General features: G+C 50.0%; 1 protein-coding gene and 1 pseudogene across 3 annotated transcripts in view; both read right to left on the reverse strand.

The window, feature by feature from the left end:
- PTPMT1 (protein tyrosine phosphatase mitochondrial 1) overlaps nt 1–19,991 on the reverse strand; it is an 86,274-nt gene that overhangs the window by 57,278 nt on the left and 9,005 nt on the right. The window lies entirely within an intron of this gene.
- LOC134970687 (5S ribosomal RNA) lies at nt 17,946–18,064 on the reverse strand (annotated as a pseudogene).

The raw sequence follows: 19,991 nt of genomic DNA on the forward strand, positions 1-19,991 counted from the left end.
CGCCATCATTTTCACCTTTGGTCTTTCCCAACGGTTCACAATCATGCGGAAAACTTCCCGATGAAGTTCCCACTCTCCCGGGTGGAGGTCGTGCCTGCTGAGGAAGTCTGCTTCCCAGTCGTCCACTCCCGGAATGAACACTGCTGACAGTGCTATCACATGATTTTCCGTCTAGCGAAAAATCCTTGCAGTTTTGACCACTGCCCTCCTGCTTCTTGTGCCGCCCTATCTGTTTACGTGGGCGACTGCCGTGATGTTATCCCACTGGATCAATACCGGCTGACCTTGAAGCAGAGGCCTTGCTAAGCTTATAGCATTACAAATTTGCTCTTAGCTCCAGTATATTTATGTGGAGAGAATTCTCCAGACTTGATCACATTCCCTGGAAATTTTTTCCCTGTGTGACTGCTCCCCAGCCTCTCAGGCTGGCCTCCGTGGTTACCAGCATCCAATCCTGAATGCCGAATCTGCGGCCCTCTAGAAGATGAGCACTCTGTAATCACCACAGGAGAGACACCCTTGTCCTTGGATATAGGGTTATCCGCTGATGCATCTGAAGATGCGATCCGGACCATTTGTCCAGCAGATCCCACTGAAGAGTTCTTGCGTGAAATCTGCCGAATGGAAGCGCTTCGTAATAAGCCACCATTTTTTACCAGGACTCTTGTGCAATGATGCACTGACACTTTTCCTGGTTTTAGGAGGATCCCGATTAGCTCGGATAACTCCCTGGCTTTCTCCTCTGGGAGAAACACCCTTTTCCTGGACTGTGTCCAGAATCATCCCTAGGACCAGCAGACGTGTCGTCGGAACAACTGCGGTTTTGGAATATTTAGAATCCACCCGTGCTGTCGTAGAACTACTTGAGATAGTGCTACTCCGACCTCCAACTGTTCTCTGGACCTTGTTCTTATCAGGAGGTCGTCCATTTTCTTTGAAGACGAATCCTCATTTCGGTCATTACCTTGGTAAAGACCCGGGGTGCCTTGGACACTCCAACGGCATCGTCTGAAACTGATAGTGACAGTTCTGTACCACGAACCTGAGGTACCCTTGGTGAGAAAAGCAAATTTTTGGGACATGGAGGTAAGCATCCCTGATGTCCCGGGACACCATATAGTCCCCTTGTTCCCAGTTCGCTATCACTGCTCTGAGTGACTCCATCTGGATTTGAACCCTTGTAAGTGTTCAAATTTTTCAGATTTAGAATCGGTCTCACCTAGCCTTCTGGCTTCAGTACCACCCTATAGTGTGGAACAATACCCCTTTCCTTGTTGTAGGAGGGGTAATTTTATTATCACCTGCTGGGAATACAGCTTGTGAATTGTTTTCAATACTGCCTCCCTGTCGGAGGGGGACATTGGTACAGCAGACTACAGGAACCTGCGAGGGGGGAAACGCCTCGACATTCCAATCTGTGCCCCTTTGATACTACTTGTAGGATCCAGGGGTCCTGTACGGTCCCAGCGTCATGCTGAGAACTTAGTAGAAGCGGTGGAGGGCTTCTGTTACTGGGAATGGACTGCCTGCTGCAGTCTTCTTCCCTTTCCTCTATCCCTGGGCAGATATCTTATAGGGACGAAAAGACTGAGGCTGAAAAGACGGTGTCTTTTTCTGCAGAGATGTGACTTAGGGTAAAAAACAGTGGATCTTCCAGCAGTTGCCGTGGCCACCAGGTCCCATGGACCGACCCCAAATAACTCCTCCCCTTTTATACGGCAATACATCTTTGTGCCGTTTGGAATCTGCATCCCCTGACCACTGTCGTGTCCATAAACATCTTCTTGCAGATATGGACATCGCATTTACTCTTGATGCCAGAGTGCAAATATCCCTCTGCGCATCTCGTATATATAGAAATGCATCCTTTAAATGCTCTATAGTCAATAAAATACTGTCCCTGTCAAGGGTATCAATATTTTTAGTCAGGGAATCCGACCAAGCCACCTCAGCTCTGCACATCCAGGCTGAGGCGATCGCTGGTCACAGTATAACACCAGCATGTGTGTGTATACTTTTTAGGATATTTTTCTGATAAGCATGTGAGCGCCTTATCCACCCTGAGGGGTGTTTCCCAATGCGCCTTAACTTCTGGCGGGAAAGGGTATACCGCCAATAATTTTCTATCGGGGGAAACCCACGCATCATCACACACTTCATTTAATTTATCTGATTCAGGAAAAACTACAGGTAGTTTTTTCACCTCACACATAATACCCTTCTTTGTGGTACTTGGAGTATCAGAAATATGTAACACCTCCTTCATTGCCCTTAACGTGTGGCCCTAAAGGAAAATACGTTTGTTTCTTCACCGTCGACACTGAAATCAGTGTCCGTGTCTGGGTCTATGTCGACCGACTGAGGTAAATGGGCGTTTTTACAAGCCCCTGACGGTGTCTGAGACGCCTGGACCGGTACTAATTTGTTCGCCGGCCGTCTCATGTCGTCAACCCACTTGCAGCGTGTTGACATTATCACGTAATTCCATAAGTAAGCCATCCATTCCGGTGTCGACTCCCTAGAGAGTGACATCACCATTACAGGCAATTTGCTCCGCCTCCTCACCAACATTTTCCTCATACATGTCGACACACACGTACCGACATACAGCACACACATAGGGAATGCTCTGATAGAGGACAGGACCCACTAGCCCTTTGGGGAGACAGAGGGAGAATTTGCCAGCACACACCAAAATGCTATAATTATACAGGGACAACCCTTATATAAGTGTTCCTCCCATATAGCATTTAATATATATGTATATCGCCAAATCAGTGCCCCCCCTCTCTGTTTTAACCCTGTTTCTGTAGTGCAGTGCAGGGGAGAGCCTGGGAGCCTTCCCCTCAGCCTTTCTGTGAGGGAAAATGGCGCTGTGTGCTGAGGAGAATAGGCCCCGCCCCCTTTTGGCGGGCTTCTTCTCCGGAGATTGTGAAGTCTGGCAGGGGTTAAATACATCCATATAGCCTCAAGGGCTATATGTGATGTATTTTTCGCCATACAGGTATTCTACATTGCTGCCAGGGCGCCCCCCCCCCCGCGCCCTGCACCCTCCGTGATCGCTGTGGGAAGTGTGCTGACAGACAATGGCGCACAGCTGCAGTGCTGTGCGCTACCTGAGGAAGACTGAAAAGTCTTCTGCCGCCTGGTTCCGGACCTCTTCAATCTTCAGCATCTGCAAGGGGGTCGGCGGCGCGGCTCCGGGACGAACCCCAGGGCGAGACCTGTGTTCCGACTCCCTCTGAAGCTAATGGTGTCCAGTAGCCTAAGAATCCAATCCATCCTGCACGCAGGTGAGTTGAAATTCTCTCCCCTAAGTCCCTCGATGCAGTGAGCCTGTTGCCAGCAGGACTCACTGAAAATAAAGAACCTAAAAACTTTTTCTAAGCAACTCTTTAAGAGAGCCACCTAGATTGCACCCTTCTCGGACGGGCACAAAAACCTAACTGAGGCTTGGAGGAGGGTCATAGGGGGAGGAGCCAGTACACACCATGTGATCCTAAAAGCTTGCTTTTGTGCCCTGTCTCCTGCGGAGCCGCTATTCCCCATGGTCCTGACGGAGTCCCCAGCATCCACTAGGACGTTAGAGAAACTAGGTCTGAGAGACCGTCCCCAAACAATTCCTCACCCTTATAAGGTAAAACCTCCATGTGTTTTTTTTTTAGAGTCAGTATCCCCTGTCCATTGCCGAGTCCATAAGACCCTCCTGGCAGAAATGGACATTGCGTTTACTCTAGAGCCCAGCAGGCAAATGTCCCTCTGAGCATCCCGCATATATAGGACCGCGTCCTTGATATGTGCCAGGGTCATTAGAACAGAGTCCCTGTCCATGGTATCTAACTCCTCAGACAGAGTATCCGTCCATGCTGCTACCGCACTACACATCCAGGCCGAAGCAATTGCTGGCCTCAGCAGCGTACCAGAATGTGTGTAAACAGACTTCAGGATAGCTTCCTGCTTTCTATCCGCAGGATCCTTTAGGGCGTCCGTATCCTGAGACGGCAGGGCCACCTTCTTAGACAAGCGTCAACGCCTTGTCTACCCTGGGAGAGGATTCCCAGCGTAACCTGTCCGTTGGCGGGAAAGGATACGCCATCAGCAATCTCTTGGAAATTACCACCTTCCTATCAGGGGAATCCCATGCTTTTTCACATAATTCATTCAATTCATGTGACGGGGGAAAAGCCACTTCTCGCTTTTTCTCCCCATACATATAAATCCTCTTGTCAGGGACAGGATTTTCCTCAGAAATGTGTAACACATCCTTCATTGCCACAATCATGTAGCGGATGGCTTTAGTCATTTTAGGCTGCAACTTTGCATCCTCGTCATCGACACTGGAATCAGATTCCGTGTCGACATCTGTGTCAACTAACTGGGATATTGGGCGCTTTTGAGACCCTGACGGCCTCTGCGCTGTGGGAGCAGGCATGGGTTGAGACCCCGACTGTCCCAAGGCTACAGCTTTATCCAATCTGTTATGTAAGGAGCTTACATGATTATTTAACACCTTCCACATATCCATCCAATCAGGTGTCGGCCCCGTCGGGGGCGACACCACATCTGTTTGCACTTGTTCTGCCTCTACGTATCCTTCCTCATCAAACATGTCGACACAGGCGTACCGACACACCGCACACATACAGGGAACGCTCTGACTGAGGACAGGACCCCACAAAGGCTTTTGGGGAGACAGAGAGAGAGTATGCCAGCACACACCCCAGCGCTATATAACCCAGGGATTACACTGTACCTTAGTGTTTACCCAGTAGCTGCTGTTTTTATATATATATATATATCTCTGCGCCTAAATTTATGTGCCCCCCCCTCTCTTTTTTACCCTCTATTGCAACTGTATACTGCAGGGGAGAGCCTGGGGAGCGTCCTTCCAGCGGAGCTGTGAAGAGAAAATGGCGCTGGTGTGCTGAGGAAGAAGGCCCCGCCCCCTCAGCGGCAGGCTTCTGTCCCGCTTCTCATGTGTAAAAATGGCGGGGGCTCGCACATATATACAGTGCCGGACTGTATATATGTATACTTTTGCCATCAGGTATCTTAATTGCTGCCCAGGGCGCCCCCCCCTGCGCCCTGCACCCTACAGTGACCGGAGTGTGCGGGTGTGCTGCGGGAGCAATGGCGCACAGCTGCAGTGCTGTGCGCTACCTTAAGTGAAGACAGGAGTCTTCTGCCGCCGATTTCGATGTCTTCTTGCTTCTGCTGCTTCTGTACTTCTGGCTCTGCGAGGGGGACGGCGGCGCGGCTCCGGGAACGGACGATCAAGGTTAGGTACCTGTGTTCGATCCCTCTGGAGCTAATGGTGTCCAGTAGCCTAAGAAGCGCAACTTAGCTGCAGTGAGTAGGTTTGCTTCTCTCCCCTCAGTCCCACGTAGCAGAGAGTCTGTTGCCAGCAGAAGCTCTCTGAAAATAAAAAAACCTGACAAAATACTTTCTTTTCTAGCAAGCTCAGGAGAGCCCACTAGGAGCACCCAGCTCTGGCCGGGCACAGATTCTAACTGAGGTCTGGAGGAGGGGCATAGAGGGAGGAGCCAGTGCACACCAGATAGTACTGAATCTTTCTTTAGAGTGCCCAGTATCCTGCGGAGCCCGTCTATTCCCCATGGTCCTTACGGAGTCCCCAGCATCCACTAGGACGTTAGAGAAAATAGCATTTAATTCCTTTGATGCAGGGAAGGTTAGCAAGGCTTTCTTATTTTCAGTGAAGTAAGCCTCCTCAACCTGCTCGGGTGTTGTATCAGCAATATTCAACACATCTCTAATAGCTTCTATCATCAACTGCACCCCTTTAGCAAGAGATGCTGCCCCCCGCAACACATCCCCGTCACTGTCTGCAGTGTCAGAATCGGTATCCGTATCATCCTGCATGATCTGCGCAAGACCGCGTTTATGTGAATATACAGCGGGGAGCCCTGAGGTACCAGAACTGGGCCAGACTGCCATAAAGTTCTGTAAAGCCTGAGTTGCAGATTCATTTTGTGCAAGCCTATTTGAAATCTGAGAAATCATAGATTTGATAGATGATAACCACTTAGGCTCGCTTGCTGGTATCTGTGCTAAACCAGTGCAATCCTGATTACATGGAATGGGATCATCCTGAGAGGACATATCCTCTGCAGCATATGACACAGAGTCCCTGGACACTGCTTAATGGAGACCATAGACACTCCACACACACACAGGGGAGGACAGACAGAGTTTCATCCCCAAGAATGGCAAGAGAGACAGAGATTGAAGCCAACCCACACACAGCGCTTTAAATGTAAAGGGAGACCCCTACTAGCGCTGACTGTGCACCTTAATAGGTTACACAGTCTTAATGCCGCCTCCCCCCCTTCTACAACCCCATGGTACCGTGAGAGATAGCTGGAGTTGCTGTGGAGGGACTTACTCTTCCTTGACAGCGCTGTGCAGGCAGGAAAATGGCACTGAACGCTGCTGGGTCCGCTCTGAGAAGCTCCGCCCCAAAAATGGCGCTGTCTTCCCGCTCTTCACAAGGATTATACTGGCCTGAGGTAAAATGCTGGCTGAGATCCACGGACCCCGACAGGGATCAGGCGCTGGCTCAGGGCGCCCCTCACAGCGCCACACTAAGTACCGCTGAGCCTCCGGAGCGCAGTTAGTACTGCGCTCCAACCCTGTTGCCGCCATCTTCACACTGGCCCTCCGCTTGCTAGGGGGGTTCCGTGACTCACTCGCCACTGATCTTCAGCTCTGTAATGGGGTGGCGGCATGCTGCTAGGGTGAGCGATCCTCTGTGGCGGGGAACGATCTATCCCCTCAGCAGCTCAGTGCCCTGTCAGTGGCGATAGCGGCTCAGACCCCGCAGGGCGGACACTACTCCCCCCCTTAGACCCACGAAGCAGGGAGGCTGTTGCCTACAGCCTCCGTGCAAAATAATATACTGTAAAAAAAAAAAACCCTTTACTAAAGAAGCTCTGTAGAGCTCCCCTAGCAGTGACCGGCTCCTCTGGGCACATTTTCTAAACCGAGTCTGGTAGGAGGGGCATAGAGGGAGGAGCCAGCCCACACTCAAACTCTTAAAGTGCCAATGGCTCCTGGTGGACCAGTCTATACCCCATGGTACTAATGTGGACCCCAGCATCCTCTAGGTCGTAAGAGAAATGAGAAGCAGAGACTCCCAGGAGAAACCCTTCTGGCCGATGCAATGGCCAAAGGAAAGACGACCTTCCAGCGGCTCAAAAGGTTCCGTCTGTAAAGCCTCCAAGATCAAAATCAAGTCCCAAGGAGGGACAGGCAGAATTTGAGGAGGTTGGATACGAAGGACACCTTGAAGGAAGGTTTGAACCTCCGGAATGGTAGCCAACCCCTGTTGGAAAAGGACAGACTGGGCCAACACCTGCCCCTTAAGAGACTAAAGACAAAGGTCTTTTGACAATCCCTCCTGGAGAAAGGACAAAAGGCACATATGCGAAAACCCACTGTCGGTAAGTTTCGGCGTTCACACTAGGATATATAGGTCTTCCATACTCAATGGTGAATTCGGGAAGTATCTGGTTTGCTGGCCTGAACCACGGTTTCAACAACAGGCCGGGAAAACCCATTTGCTCTAAGGATCTGGGTTTCAAGAACAAAACCTTCAAAGCTAACCAAGGCAAATAAGAGTCCAGACAAGGACCATAATGAAGGAGGTATGGTTGTAGAGGTAGATGGCACAGATTGTCAGAAAATCATATTTGTAATCTTTTATCCAAACAGGAAGTTGCCCTCAAAGGGGACTGCTTCTAAAGTGTGCTTCGACTCAATATCAGCATTCCACGCCCTAAGCCACAGGGCCGAAATTGCCAAGGTCGAAATGTGAGACTGCACATAAATGGCAGAATTTTCCAAGGTTTTGTATCTTCTTCAGCAAGAGAGTCAAAATATTTAAACTTTTTCAGAGCATGGAACTTCGAATCAGGCTTAAGCCAGACTTCCTTTAACGCCTCACCAAAATGCGAGGCTGGAAAAACAGAGACCTGTTTCTTCTTACGTTTAAAGAAAAAAACTGACCAAGTCTCAGGAAATGCCGGATCTTGTAATCTCCAGGAAAATCAATAGGGGATTGTAGAGTACGTTGCTTTGAGGCTGCAGTCCCTGCTGTTGCCACCATTTTATTAATGATGTAGCCATCTCCAAGAGACACCTGCCCATATTGCAGGCCCATAATGGTTCGTCTGTGGGATCAGATAAGAGTTATGGCTGAGTGCAGGGTAGTGAATCACTAGCCTGAGATTGGCACAGCTGAGCTATGGCTACCACCATAGATTTGGCCCAAACAGGCATCACCGTCTTATCTGCAGAACCCCTGGCCGTGAGGCCCCTGACACCCCGGCGCACGCTGTGCAGAGCATCCGAGGATCCGTGCAACCTTTTGGTAGTTTTTAGCCACAATTTGAACAGGCAAACAAGCTTATCCCAGCTTACCTTTGGCAACTGAACTGAAGTAGATACCGCGCTGTATAAAGCTATAAGGCAAATAGACAAGTACAGTAGGTTATATGCAGACAGAAAACTGCTTATCTATGCCCATCAGAGGTCTCTGCAGCGTTTCCCCAGTCTGCTGAGCTGTGTACAGAGGAAAATGGCACCGGAGCATCAGAGCCCATTAAGGGGTATTGGAGCGGAGTTTGATTGGTGTCGAGCGCAGTGAAAGCCTGGGAGTGATTTACACAGAGAGGGCAGCAAAAAACATAGTACAGTCACTTCACCAACTCACAGCCTCTCTGATCACTCTGGCGGAGACTGGAAACTGCTGCTGCCGCCCCCAATTCCCCCTCACAGCACTGCTTGAGGCGGTCAGACTAGTTGGCTAATGGTTTAGTGCACTAGGCTACTCTATCCCGCCAGCACAAAGGGATGCAGAGATGCGTAGTCAGTGGCCACCAGGACGCACAGATAGAGACCCCGTCATGGCTCTGGAGTATGCAGTGTGCCAGGTGCAGCTGAAGGGGGGGATCGCAGCTCAGTGCTCCAGAGGAAGCCTGTGGTTGCTCTTACCTTACCCAGCGTCTCCTCGGATGTGTATCAGGTGAAGGTAGAGCACCAGGGAACAAGCCGCGGTTTTGTGACTCTCCAGAGGCTATCAAGAGCGGGGCAATGGGCTTACATAAACCCTTTAACTGTCTACCCCCACACAGTCATTGCTTGCCACATGAACACAGCGGCTAAGCACCCCAAGAAAATAAAATTAAATATAGAAAACTTAACTAGAAGCTGAGAGAGAGAGAGAGAGAGAGAGAGAGAGAGATAGATCACGGCCTTGCTTCAAGGCACTTAAAACCAAGACTGAGGCGTTGCTGGAGATGGAAGGGGTTAGAAGGGGGAGGCGCTATCTTTTAGCTATTTTAGTGCCAGACTCCAAAGCCCATACACTCAAACCCAGAGGTCATGCAGCATCCTCAGTATGCCAGGGGAGACAGGGAATGGTAGTGGGACAGTGTGCCAGGGGAGAGAAGGGATTGTAGCAAGCCGGCGTGACAGGGGAGAGAGGGAATGATGTCAGAACAGTATGCCAGCCAAGAGAGAGAATGGTAGTGGGACAGTGTGACAAGGGTGTCAGGGAGCGGTAGTGAGACAGTGTGCCAGGGGAGACATAGAATGGTAGCGGGACAGTGTGCAAGGAGAGAGAGGGGATGGTAGTGGGACAGTGTGTCAGGGACTGGTAGTGGGACAGTGTGTCAGGGACTGGTAGTGGGACAGTGTGTCAGAGGAGACATAGAATGGTAGCAGGACAGTATGCCAGAGAAGACAGGAGGGGAAGATGTCAGGACAGTGTGCCAGGGGAGAAAGAGGATGTTAGCGGGACATCAGGGTACATTTTATGGTTGTGAAATCAGGATTTTGGTACTTACCGATAAATCCCTTTCTCCGATTCCACAGGGGCCACTGGAGTGCAGATACAATGGGGATATAGTAGGTAGTAACTGGGAGCTGGCACTTTAAATTTATAACCATGTGACTAGCTCCTCCCCTACTATGTCCCCCCTCCAAGTCAGTCTAGTCAAAACTGTGCCCGAGGAGAGCTGGAAAAGACCAACGTCAAAGTAGAGGAGGTTCGCTAAGCCAACTAAAAACCAGATAACACCAAGGAAACCTGGAAACATAGTGATAGGGTAATAGGAACAAAATGCGTAGTCACACAGTGACATGCAACCCGATAATTGTAGAAGGAGGAAACAGCGCTGGGTGGGCGTCCAGTGGCCCCTGTGGAATCGGAGAAAGGGATTTATCAGTAAGTACCAAAATCCTGATTTCTCCTTCATCCACTAGGGGCCACTGGAGTGCAGATACAATGGGGACGTCCCAGAGCTCCCAAGACGGGAGGGAGAGCGCTGAGAGTCCTGCAAAACTGCTCGGCCAACCTGTGACACAGAGGCCGCCCAAAAAAAAAAAAATCAAGTTCGGAAAACGTGATCAACGTATGATGACCCGACTAGGCGGCATCGCAACAGAAAGCAATCATGGAAACCCCGTGGGCGGCCGCCCCCGAAAGTCCCCCAGAGCACGCGGAGTGCGCAGAAATGGAAAACGGAGGCTCTCGAACAACCGCCAAATAAGACTGTCTGATGGTCAGATGTATCCAATGGCCCCACTTATGATGGGACCCCGGCAAATCAGGACGGGAGCCTCGTACAGAACAAAGAAGAAACCAAGTTGTCGAATAGCCGAAGACCTCTGCAAAGAGATTCAGCGAGCCCTGACAACATTCAAAGAGGGCCGAAAACACAAGTGTCAGAGTTATATGAAAAGTAGACATCACCCCTGGAAGAATCGACCGCTGAGTATGAAACTCAGCCGTAACCCTATTTGAAAAGGGGGTTGCCAATTTAGTACTCCCTGAAAGAGAGCCCGAACTTACGGCCTCCAGGCTAATTTCCTTTGGAAGAAAACTGAAAGAGCAGAGACCTGAAATTCAGGTCAACCTAGTCGAAGCGCAGCCGAGCAAAACCACCCGCAGAAAACCAAAGAAGACGGCTAATTGAAAAACCAAAGGGGAAAACCCTTGTTATCCACACTAAGCCACATAAAGTTTCAAAAAGTGGCAAAATCGAGAAGAGGGAACCGACTTCCGAAATCGGGGCCCAGGAGGTATAACCGAACTAGGGAACTCCTTACGTCTGAGGTTTCGTGAACAGTCACGCCGTTAAACGAAACCTGTGTAAGACTGAACAAGGAAAAAGGACCCTGTTGAAGTAGACAGTCCCGCAAAGGTAGGAGTCAAGGCTCCTCTACTGACAAGAGGTGCAGGGTGGATCTTCAAGACATACGCAGCCAAACTGGAGTCACCGGGAGGACTAGCGCACATTCTTCCCTCACGTGTTACAGAAAGTGAGGTAGAAATGGAAAAGGAGGAAAATAAGATTTTACTTACCGATAAATCTATTTCTCGTAGTCCGTAGTGGATGCTGGGGACTCCGTCAGGACCATGGGGATATAGCGGCTCCGCAGGAGACAGGGCACAACAATAAAAGCTTTAGGATCAGGTGGTGTGCACTGGCTCCTCCCCCTATGACCCTCCTCCAAGCCTCAGTTAGGATACTGTGCCCGGACGAGCGTGCATAATAAGGAAGGATATTGAATCCCGGGTAAGACTCATACCAGCCACACCAATCACACCGTACAACCTGTGATCTGAACCCAGTTAACAGTATGATAACAACGAAGGAGCCTCTGAAAAGATGGCTCACAACAAGAATAACCCGATTTTTGTAACAATAACTATGTACAAGTATTGCAGACAATCCGCACTTGGGATGGGCGCCCAGCATCCACTACGGACTACGAGAAATAGATTTATCGGTAAGTAAAATCTTATTTTCTCTGACGTCCTAGTGGATGCTGGGGACTCCGTCAGGACCATGGGGATTATACCAAAGCTCCCAAACGGGCGGGAGAGTGCGGATGACCCTGCAGCACCGAATGAGAGAACTCCATGTCCTCCTCAGCCAGGGTATCAAATTTGTAGAATTTAACAAACGTGTTTTCCCCTGACCAAGTAACTGCTCGGCAAAGTTGTAAAGCCGAGACCCCTCGGGCAGTCGCCCAAGATGAGCCCCCTTCCATTTGGAATGGGCTTTTACCGATTTTGGCTGTGGCAGGCCTGCCACAGAATGTGTAAACTGAATTGTATTACAAATCCAGCGAACAATCGTCTGCTTAGAAGCAGGAGCACCCATCTTGTTGGGTGCATACAGGCTAAACAGCGAGTCAGATTTTCTGACTCCAGCCTTCCTGGAAACATATTTTTCAGGGCCCTGACAACGTCAAGTAACTTGGAGTCCTCCAAGTCTCTAGTACCCGCAGGTACCACAATAGGTTGGTTCATGTGAAAAACAGAAAACACCTTAAGGAGAAATTGAGGACGAGTCCTCAATTCTGCCCTGTCAGAATGAAAAATTAAGTAAGGGCTTTATATATGATAAAGCCGCCAATTCTGACACAAGCCTGGCTGAAGCCAGGGCTAATAGCATCGTCACCTTCCATGTGAGATATTTTAAGTCCACAGTGGTGAGTGGTTCAAACCAATGTGACTTTAGGAAACTCAAAACCACATTGAGATCCCAAGGTGCCACTGGGGCACAAAAGGAGGCTGTATATGCAGTACCCCTTTTACAAACATCTGAACGTCAGGCACTAAAGCCAGTTCTTTCTGGAAGAAATTCGACAGGGCCGAAATTTGAACCTTAATGGACCCTAATTTTAGGCCCATAGACAGTCCTGTTTTCAGGAAATGTAGGAAACGACCCAGTTGGAATTCCTCTGTAGGGGCCTTCTTGGCCCCACACCACGCAACATATCTTCGCCAAATGCGGTGAAAATGTTTTGCGGTTACATCCTTCCTGTCTTCGACCAGGGTAGGGATGACTTCATCTGGAATGCCCTTTCAGGATCCGGCGTTCAACCGCCATGCCGTCAAACGCGGCCGCGGTAAGTCTTGGAACAGACAAGGCCCCTGCTGGAGCAGGTCCTTTCTTAAAGGTAGAGGCCACGGGTCTTCCGTGAACATCTCTTGAAGTTTCGGGTACCAAGTCCTTCTTGGCCAATCCGGAACCACGAGTATCATTCTTACTCATCTCCCTCTTATGATTCTCAGTACTTTTTGTATGAGAGGCATAGGAGGGAACACATACTCTGACTGGTACATCCACAGTGTTACCAGAGCGTCCACCGCTATTGCCTGAGGGTCCCTTGACCTGGCGCAATATCTAGTTTTTTGTTCAGGCGGGACGCCATCATGTCCACCTTTGGTTTTTCACAATGGTTTACAATCATGTGGAAGACTTCCCGATGAAGTCCCCACTCTCCCGGGTGGAGGTCATGCCTGCTGAGGAAGTCTGCTTCCCAGTTTTCCACTCCCGGAATGAACACTGCTGAGAGTGTTATCACATGATTTTTCGCCCAGCGAAGAATCCTTGCAGTTTCTGCCATTTCCCTCCTGCTTCTTGTGCCGCCCTGTCTGTTTACGTGGGCGACTGCCGTGATGTTGTCCCACTGGATCAATACCGGCTGACCTTGAAGCAGAGGTCTTGCTAAGCTTAGAGCATTGTAAATTGCCCTTAGCTCCAGTATATTTATGTGGAGAGAAGTCTCCAGACTCGATCACACTCTCTGGAAATTTTTTCCTTGTGTGACTGCTCCCCAGCCACTCAGGCTGGCATCCGTGGTCACCAGGACCCAGTCCTGAATGCCGAATCTGCGGCCCTTTCATAGATGAGCACTCTGCAGCCACCGCAGAAGAAACACCCTTGTCCTTGGAGACAGGGTTATCCGCTGATGCATCTGAAGATGCGATCCGGACCATTTTTCCAGCAGATCCCACGTAAAGGTTCTTGCGTGAAATCTACCGAATGGGATCGCTTTGTAAGAAACCACCATTTTTCACAGGATCCTTGTGCAATGATGCACTGATACTTTTCCTGGTTTTAGGAGGTTCCTGACTAGCTCGGATAACTCCCTGGCTTTCTTCTCCGGGAGAAAACATCCTTTTCTGGACTGTGTCCAGAATCATCTCTAGGAACAGTAGACGTGTCGTCGGAAAAAACTGCGATTTTGGAATATTTAGAATCCACTCGTGCTGTCGTAGAACTACTTAAGATAGTGCTACTCCGACCTCCAACTGTTCTCTGGACCTTGCCCTTATCAGGAAAGCGTCCATATTTCTTTTAAGAAGAATCATCATTTCGGCCATTACCTTGGTAAAGACCCGGGGTGCCGTGGACAATCCAAACGGCAGCGTCTGAACTGATAGTGACAGTTCTGTACCACGAACCTGAGGTACCCTTGTTGAGAAGGGCAAATTTGGACATGTAGGTAAGCGTCCCTGATATCCAGTGACACCATATCGTCCCCTTCTTCCTGGTTCGCTATCACTGCTCTGAGTGACTCCATCTTGATTTGAACGCTTGTATGTAAGTGTTCAAATATTTCAGATCTCACCTAGCCGTCTGGCTTCAGTACCACAATATAGTGTGGAATAATACCCCTTCCCTTGTTGTAGAAGGGGTACTTTGATTATCACCTGCTGGGAATACAGCCTGTGAATTGTTCCCAATACTGCCTCCCTGTCGGAGGGAGACGTTGGTAAAGCAGACTTCAGGAACTTGTGAGGGGGAGACGTCTCGAATTTCCAATGTACACCTGGGATACTACGTGTAGGATCCAGGAGTCCACTTGTGAGTGAGCCCACTGCGTGCTGAAACTCTTGAGATGACCCCCTACCGCACCTGAGTCCGCTTGTACGGCCCCAGCGTCATGCTGCGGACTTGGCAGAAGCTGTGGAGGGCTTCTGTTCCTGGGAATGGGCTGCCTGCTGCAGTCTTCTTCCCTTTCCTCTACCCCTGGGCAGATATGACTGGCCCTTTTGCCCGCCTGCCCTTATGGGGACGAAAGGACTGAGACTGAAAAGACTGTGTCCTTTTCTGCTGAGATGTGACTTGGGGTAACAAAAGGTGGATTTTTTAGCTGTTGCCATGGCCACCAGGTCCGATGGACCGCCCCTTTATACGGCAATACTTCCATGTGCCGTCTGGAATCTGCATCACCTGACCACTGTCGTCTGGCAGATATGGACATCACATTTACTCTTGATGCCAGAATGCAAATATCCCTCTGCGCATCTCGCATATATAGAAATGCATCCTTAAAATGCTCTATAGTCAATAAAATCTTGTCCCTGTCAAGGGTATCAATATTTTCAGTCAGGAAATCCGACCAAGCCCCCTCAGCGCTGCACATCCAGGCTGAGGCGATTGCTGGTCGTAGTATAACACCAGTATATGTGTATATACTTTTAGGATATTTTTCAGCTTCCTATCAGCTGGCTCCTTGAGGGCTGCCGTATCTGGAGACGGTACCGCCACTTGTTTTTATAAGCGTGTGAGCGCCTTATTCACCCTAAGGTGTGTTTCCCAACTCGCCCTAACTTCTGGCGGGAAAGGGTATACCTCCAATAATTTTCTATCGGAGGAAACCCACGTATCATCACACACTTCATTTAATTTATCTGATTCAGGAAAAACTACAAGTAGTTTATTCACACCCTACATAATACCCTTATTTGTGGTACTTGTAGTATCAGAAATATGTAACACCTCCTTCATTGCCCTTAACATGAAACGTGTGGCCCTAAAGGAAAATACGTTTGTTTCTTCACCGTCGACACTGGAGTCAGTGTCCGTGTCTGTGTCGACCGACTGAGGTAAATGGGCGTTTTTACAAGCCCCTGACGGTGTCTGAGACGCCTGGACAGGTACTAATTTGTTTGCCGGCCGTCTCATGTCGTCAACCGACCTTGCAGCGTGTTGACATTATCACGTAATTCCTAAATAAGCCATCCATTCCAGTGTCGACTCCCTAGAGAGTGACATCACCATTACAGGCAATTGCTCCGCCTCCTCACCAACATCGTCCTCCTACATGTCGACACACACGTACCGACACACAGCACACACACAGGGAATGCTCTGACAGAGGACAGGACCCCACTAGCCCTTTGGGGAGACAAAGGGAGAGTTTGCCAGCACACACCAAAAACGCTATAATTATACAGGGACAACCCCTTATACAAGTGTTTTCCCTTATAGCATTTTTATATATGTAATCATATCGCCAAATAAGTGCCCCCCCTCTCTGTTTTAACCCTGTTTCTGTAGTGCAGTGCAGGGGAGAGCCTGGGAGCCTTCCTCACAGCAGAGCTGAGCAGGAAAATGGCGCCGTGTGCTGAGGAGAATAGGCCCCGCCCCCTTTTCGGCGGGCTCTTCTCCCGGAGTTTGTGAGATCTGGCAGGGGTTAAATACATCCATATAGCCTCAAGGGCTATATGTGATGTATTTTAGCCATAAAAAGGTATTATACATTGCTGCCCAGGGCGCCCCCCCCAGCGCCCTGCACCCTCAGTGACAGTTGGTGACTGTTGGTGAAGTGTGCTGACAACAATGGCGCACAGCTGCAGTGCTGTGCTCTACCTTATGAAGACTGAAAGTCTTCTGCCGCCGGTTTCTGGACCTCTTCAACTTCGGCATCTGCAAGGGGGGTCGGCGGCACGGCTCCGGGACGAACCCCAGGGTGAGACCTGTGTTCCGACTCCCTCTGGAGCTAATGGTGTCCAGTAGCCTAAGAAGCAAATCCATCCTGCACGCAGGTGAGTTTTCTTCTCTCCCCTAAGTCCCTCGTAGCAGTGAGCCTGTTGCCAGCAGGACTCACTGAAAATAAAAAACCTAACTTAAACTTTTATTCTAAGCAGCTCAGGAGAGCCACCTAGATTGCACCCTTCTCGTCGGGCACAAAAATCTAACTGAGGCTTGGAGGAGGGTCATAGGGGGAGGAGCCAGTGCACACCACCTGATCCTAAAGCTTTTATTGTTGTGCCCTGTCTCCTGCGGAGCCGCTATATCCCCATGGTCCTGACGGAGTCCCCAGCATCCACTAGGACGTCAGAGAAATATAGACTAACCAGAAACTCCAAGGAACCGTGAGGGCATCCTTGGCTACTGCCGCCAGAGCTCACGTCTGAGAGTAGTAAAGGGTTGAAGAGTCAGTCGGAACACCATGCGGTCGATCTGAAATCTCCGCCAACAGCGGACCAGCTGACAAAACTCCGGGGAATGTCCACTCACCAGGGTGCCTGACCTGGCGGCTTGACCTGGAATGAAGACTGTTGTTCTCTGCTCAGAGGAGAATGTAGGCGACCTCTCTCAGCGCCGCAACTTGACTGAAGAGTGGGAGGAACTAGTCCCGAGGAAGGAAAAATCCTCGACGGACCGAGTTGAGAACCGTCTACAAGGAGAATAAATGGGACCTCCGATCAGAAGATCCTGGATTCTCCGGATATTCAGAAGCAACCTAATCTGCAGAGTGGGCTTCCAGCAGTAGATTGCCCAATTAGGGAACAAACGTCACTCCCTGCCTTTGAAAAAGAGCCATCCTGTGATCTTCATGAACCCAGTGGGAGCGGAAGAGAGACCGATTGGAAAGGTCTGACAGTGGAAATTAGTATCCTGTACTACGAATCGGAGAAAAGCCCGATGAGGAAACCCATAGGAAATCAGTAAACCGGCATCCCTGAAAACAAAGGACGCGTAAAACCCCCTTTTTCCTACTGAAAGGATTCTAAGGCCAGAATAGGCCTGGCTGAGCCAACTGGCTTCGGCACGGGAAAAGAAAACAAAGGCCTGAGAAAATGCCCCGATTCAAATGATGCGTGAAAACAGGGATCAACACCCTTGCAGTTAGAAGCATCTGAAGCGCCGCCTGCAGTATGACTCTATTGCCATCGTAAACCGGCCGACCCATGGCGTGGGACCCCTGAGACGGTTGGACTCCAAAATAGAGTCTGTAACCGCCCAAGCATACCTTGATCTCCCAGAAAGACCACAGACATGCGCCCACCCTGGGACCTCCCAAGTGGTAGGAAGGTCTGACCTGCGGTGTAAAGCCTACAGCATCTGGTATTCCCAGGCGGTCTCCCATCAAAGTACTAACCAGGCCTGACCCTGCTTATCTTCCGAGATCAGACGAGATCGGGTGTGTTCAGGGTGGTGTGGCCGTTGTTGGAGGACCTACAGTCAGACTGGTCAGAGGATGCTGAACCTCTGCTTCAGCCTTTTACCTTGAGATCCCCTGGAGATACCGCCCCTGTCATGGACTTGAAACCTGGGAAGGGCACGGAAAGATCTAAAGGAAAGACCGGTAAACGTCCGTCTTGGAGCTGGGGTAGCAGTAGGGGAAAGAAAAGTGGACTTACCCCCAATGGGATAATTCATGCAGGAAGTTCCTTCCCGTGGGCTCCATGTTCGCCTGTCACCGTCGCAGCCCCAAAGGTCGTTGGGTTAAGACAGCCCAAGCGAAAATGCAGGCTCAGAGTATACAGACGTCCTTGGAGACCTCAAAAGAATTTAAAGCAGAATCGTGACTCTGATCTGTCCGAAAGAATCAGTTGATCCTGATGCAAATCATCCTGTAACCTAGAGGACAATTGTTCCACAACCTACCTGCTCCGGACAAGGTAGAACCCCTGCTGCTGCAAATGTCTCTCAGATGGATCCCTCAGCAAGGTTGCCTCAGGAAAACGGCAGCCTGTTGGACCGGCGATACAGCGAGGGGTATACCCTTTGAGAGGTCTAATATCGTTTCCTGCTGTCTGCGGGAAAAGGATAGGAAAACAAACATTGTTTGATACCTGAAATTGTGCATTCGGATGTCTCCAGGCCGCCTACCGGAGCATGTCCAGCTCATCCGAAACTGAACAAGTCGCTGTCATTTCTTCATTGGCGTCAAACCCCGGGGGACCTGAAGTGTCCGACTCCTTTACCTGCAGTACCAGACGAACTGCTGTACAATGCGCCTCGATATCCTGAGATACTGGTTCAGACTACACCGAAAACAGACATCATCAGTATCCTGGACAGCTCTCGCCTCCTCCAAGAGAGGCCTCTCATCCACAGTCGTGTAACATGGAAGGTTAGCAACCTCCTTTTAAAAACCTGGAGAGGGGAAATGACGGACAGAGTCTCTGGTTAACAGTGACCTTACCTGCGTAATGCTGAGCTGTTCAAACAGGAGCGTGCTGTAGCTGCGTTGAGGGCTGAACAGATGGCTGCCCCGCACAATCCCCACCTAACAGGGATTTCTCTGACTGTCCAGGTGATATGAACGAAAGGAGAAAAGGTGGGTTAAAATAAGAATTTACTTACCGATAATTCTATTTCTCGTAGTCCGTAGTGGATGCTGGGGACTCCGTCAGGACCATGGGGAATAGCGGCTCCGCAGGAGACAGGGCACAAAAAGTAAGCTTTTAGGATCACATGGTGTGTACTGGCTCCTCCCCCTATGACCCTCCTCCAAGCCTCAGTTAGGTACTGTGCCCGGACGAGCGTACACAATAAGGAAGGATATTGAACCCCGGGTAAGACTCATACCAGCCACACCAATCACACCGTATAACTTGTGATCTGAACCCAGTTAACAGTATGACAAACGTAGGAGCCTCTGAACAGACGGCTCACAACAAATAACAACCCGATTTTTTTGTAACAATAACTATGTACAAGTATTGCAGACAATCCGCACTTGGGATGGGCGCCCAGCATCCACTACGGACTACGAGAAATAGAATTATCGGTAAGTAAATTCTTATTTTCTCTAACGTCCTAAGTGGATGCTGGGGACTCCGTCAGGACCATGGGGATTATACCAAAGCTCCCAAACGGGCGGGAGAGTGCGGATGACTCTGCAGCACCGAATGAGAGAACTCAAGGTCCTCCTCAGCCAGGGTATCAAATTTGTAGAATTTTGCAAACGTGTTTGCCCCTGACCAAGTAGCAGCTCGGCAGAGTTGTAATGCCGAGACTCCCCGGGCAGCCGCCCAGGATGAGCCCACTTTCCTTGTGGAATGGGCCTTGACAGATTTAGGTTGCGGCAAGCCTGCCACAGAATGTGCAAGTTGAATTGTGCTACAAATCCAACGAGCAATCGTCTGC

This window comes from Pseudophryne corroboree, chromosome 11 (assembly GCF_028390025.1).
Source record: "Pseudophryne corroboree isolate aPseCor3 chromosome 11, aPseCor3.hap2, whole genome shotgun sequence".
NCBI lineage: Eukaryota > Metazoa > Chordata > Amphibia > Anura > Myobatrachidae > Pseudophryne > Pseudophryne corroboree.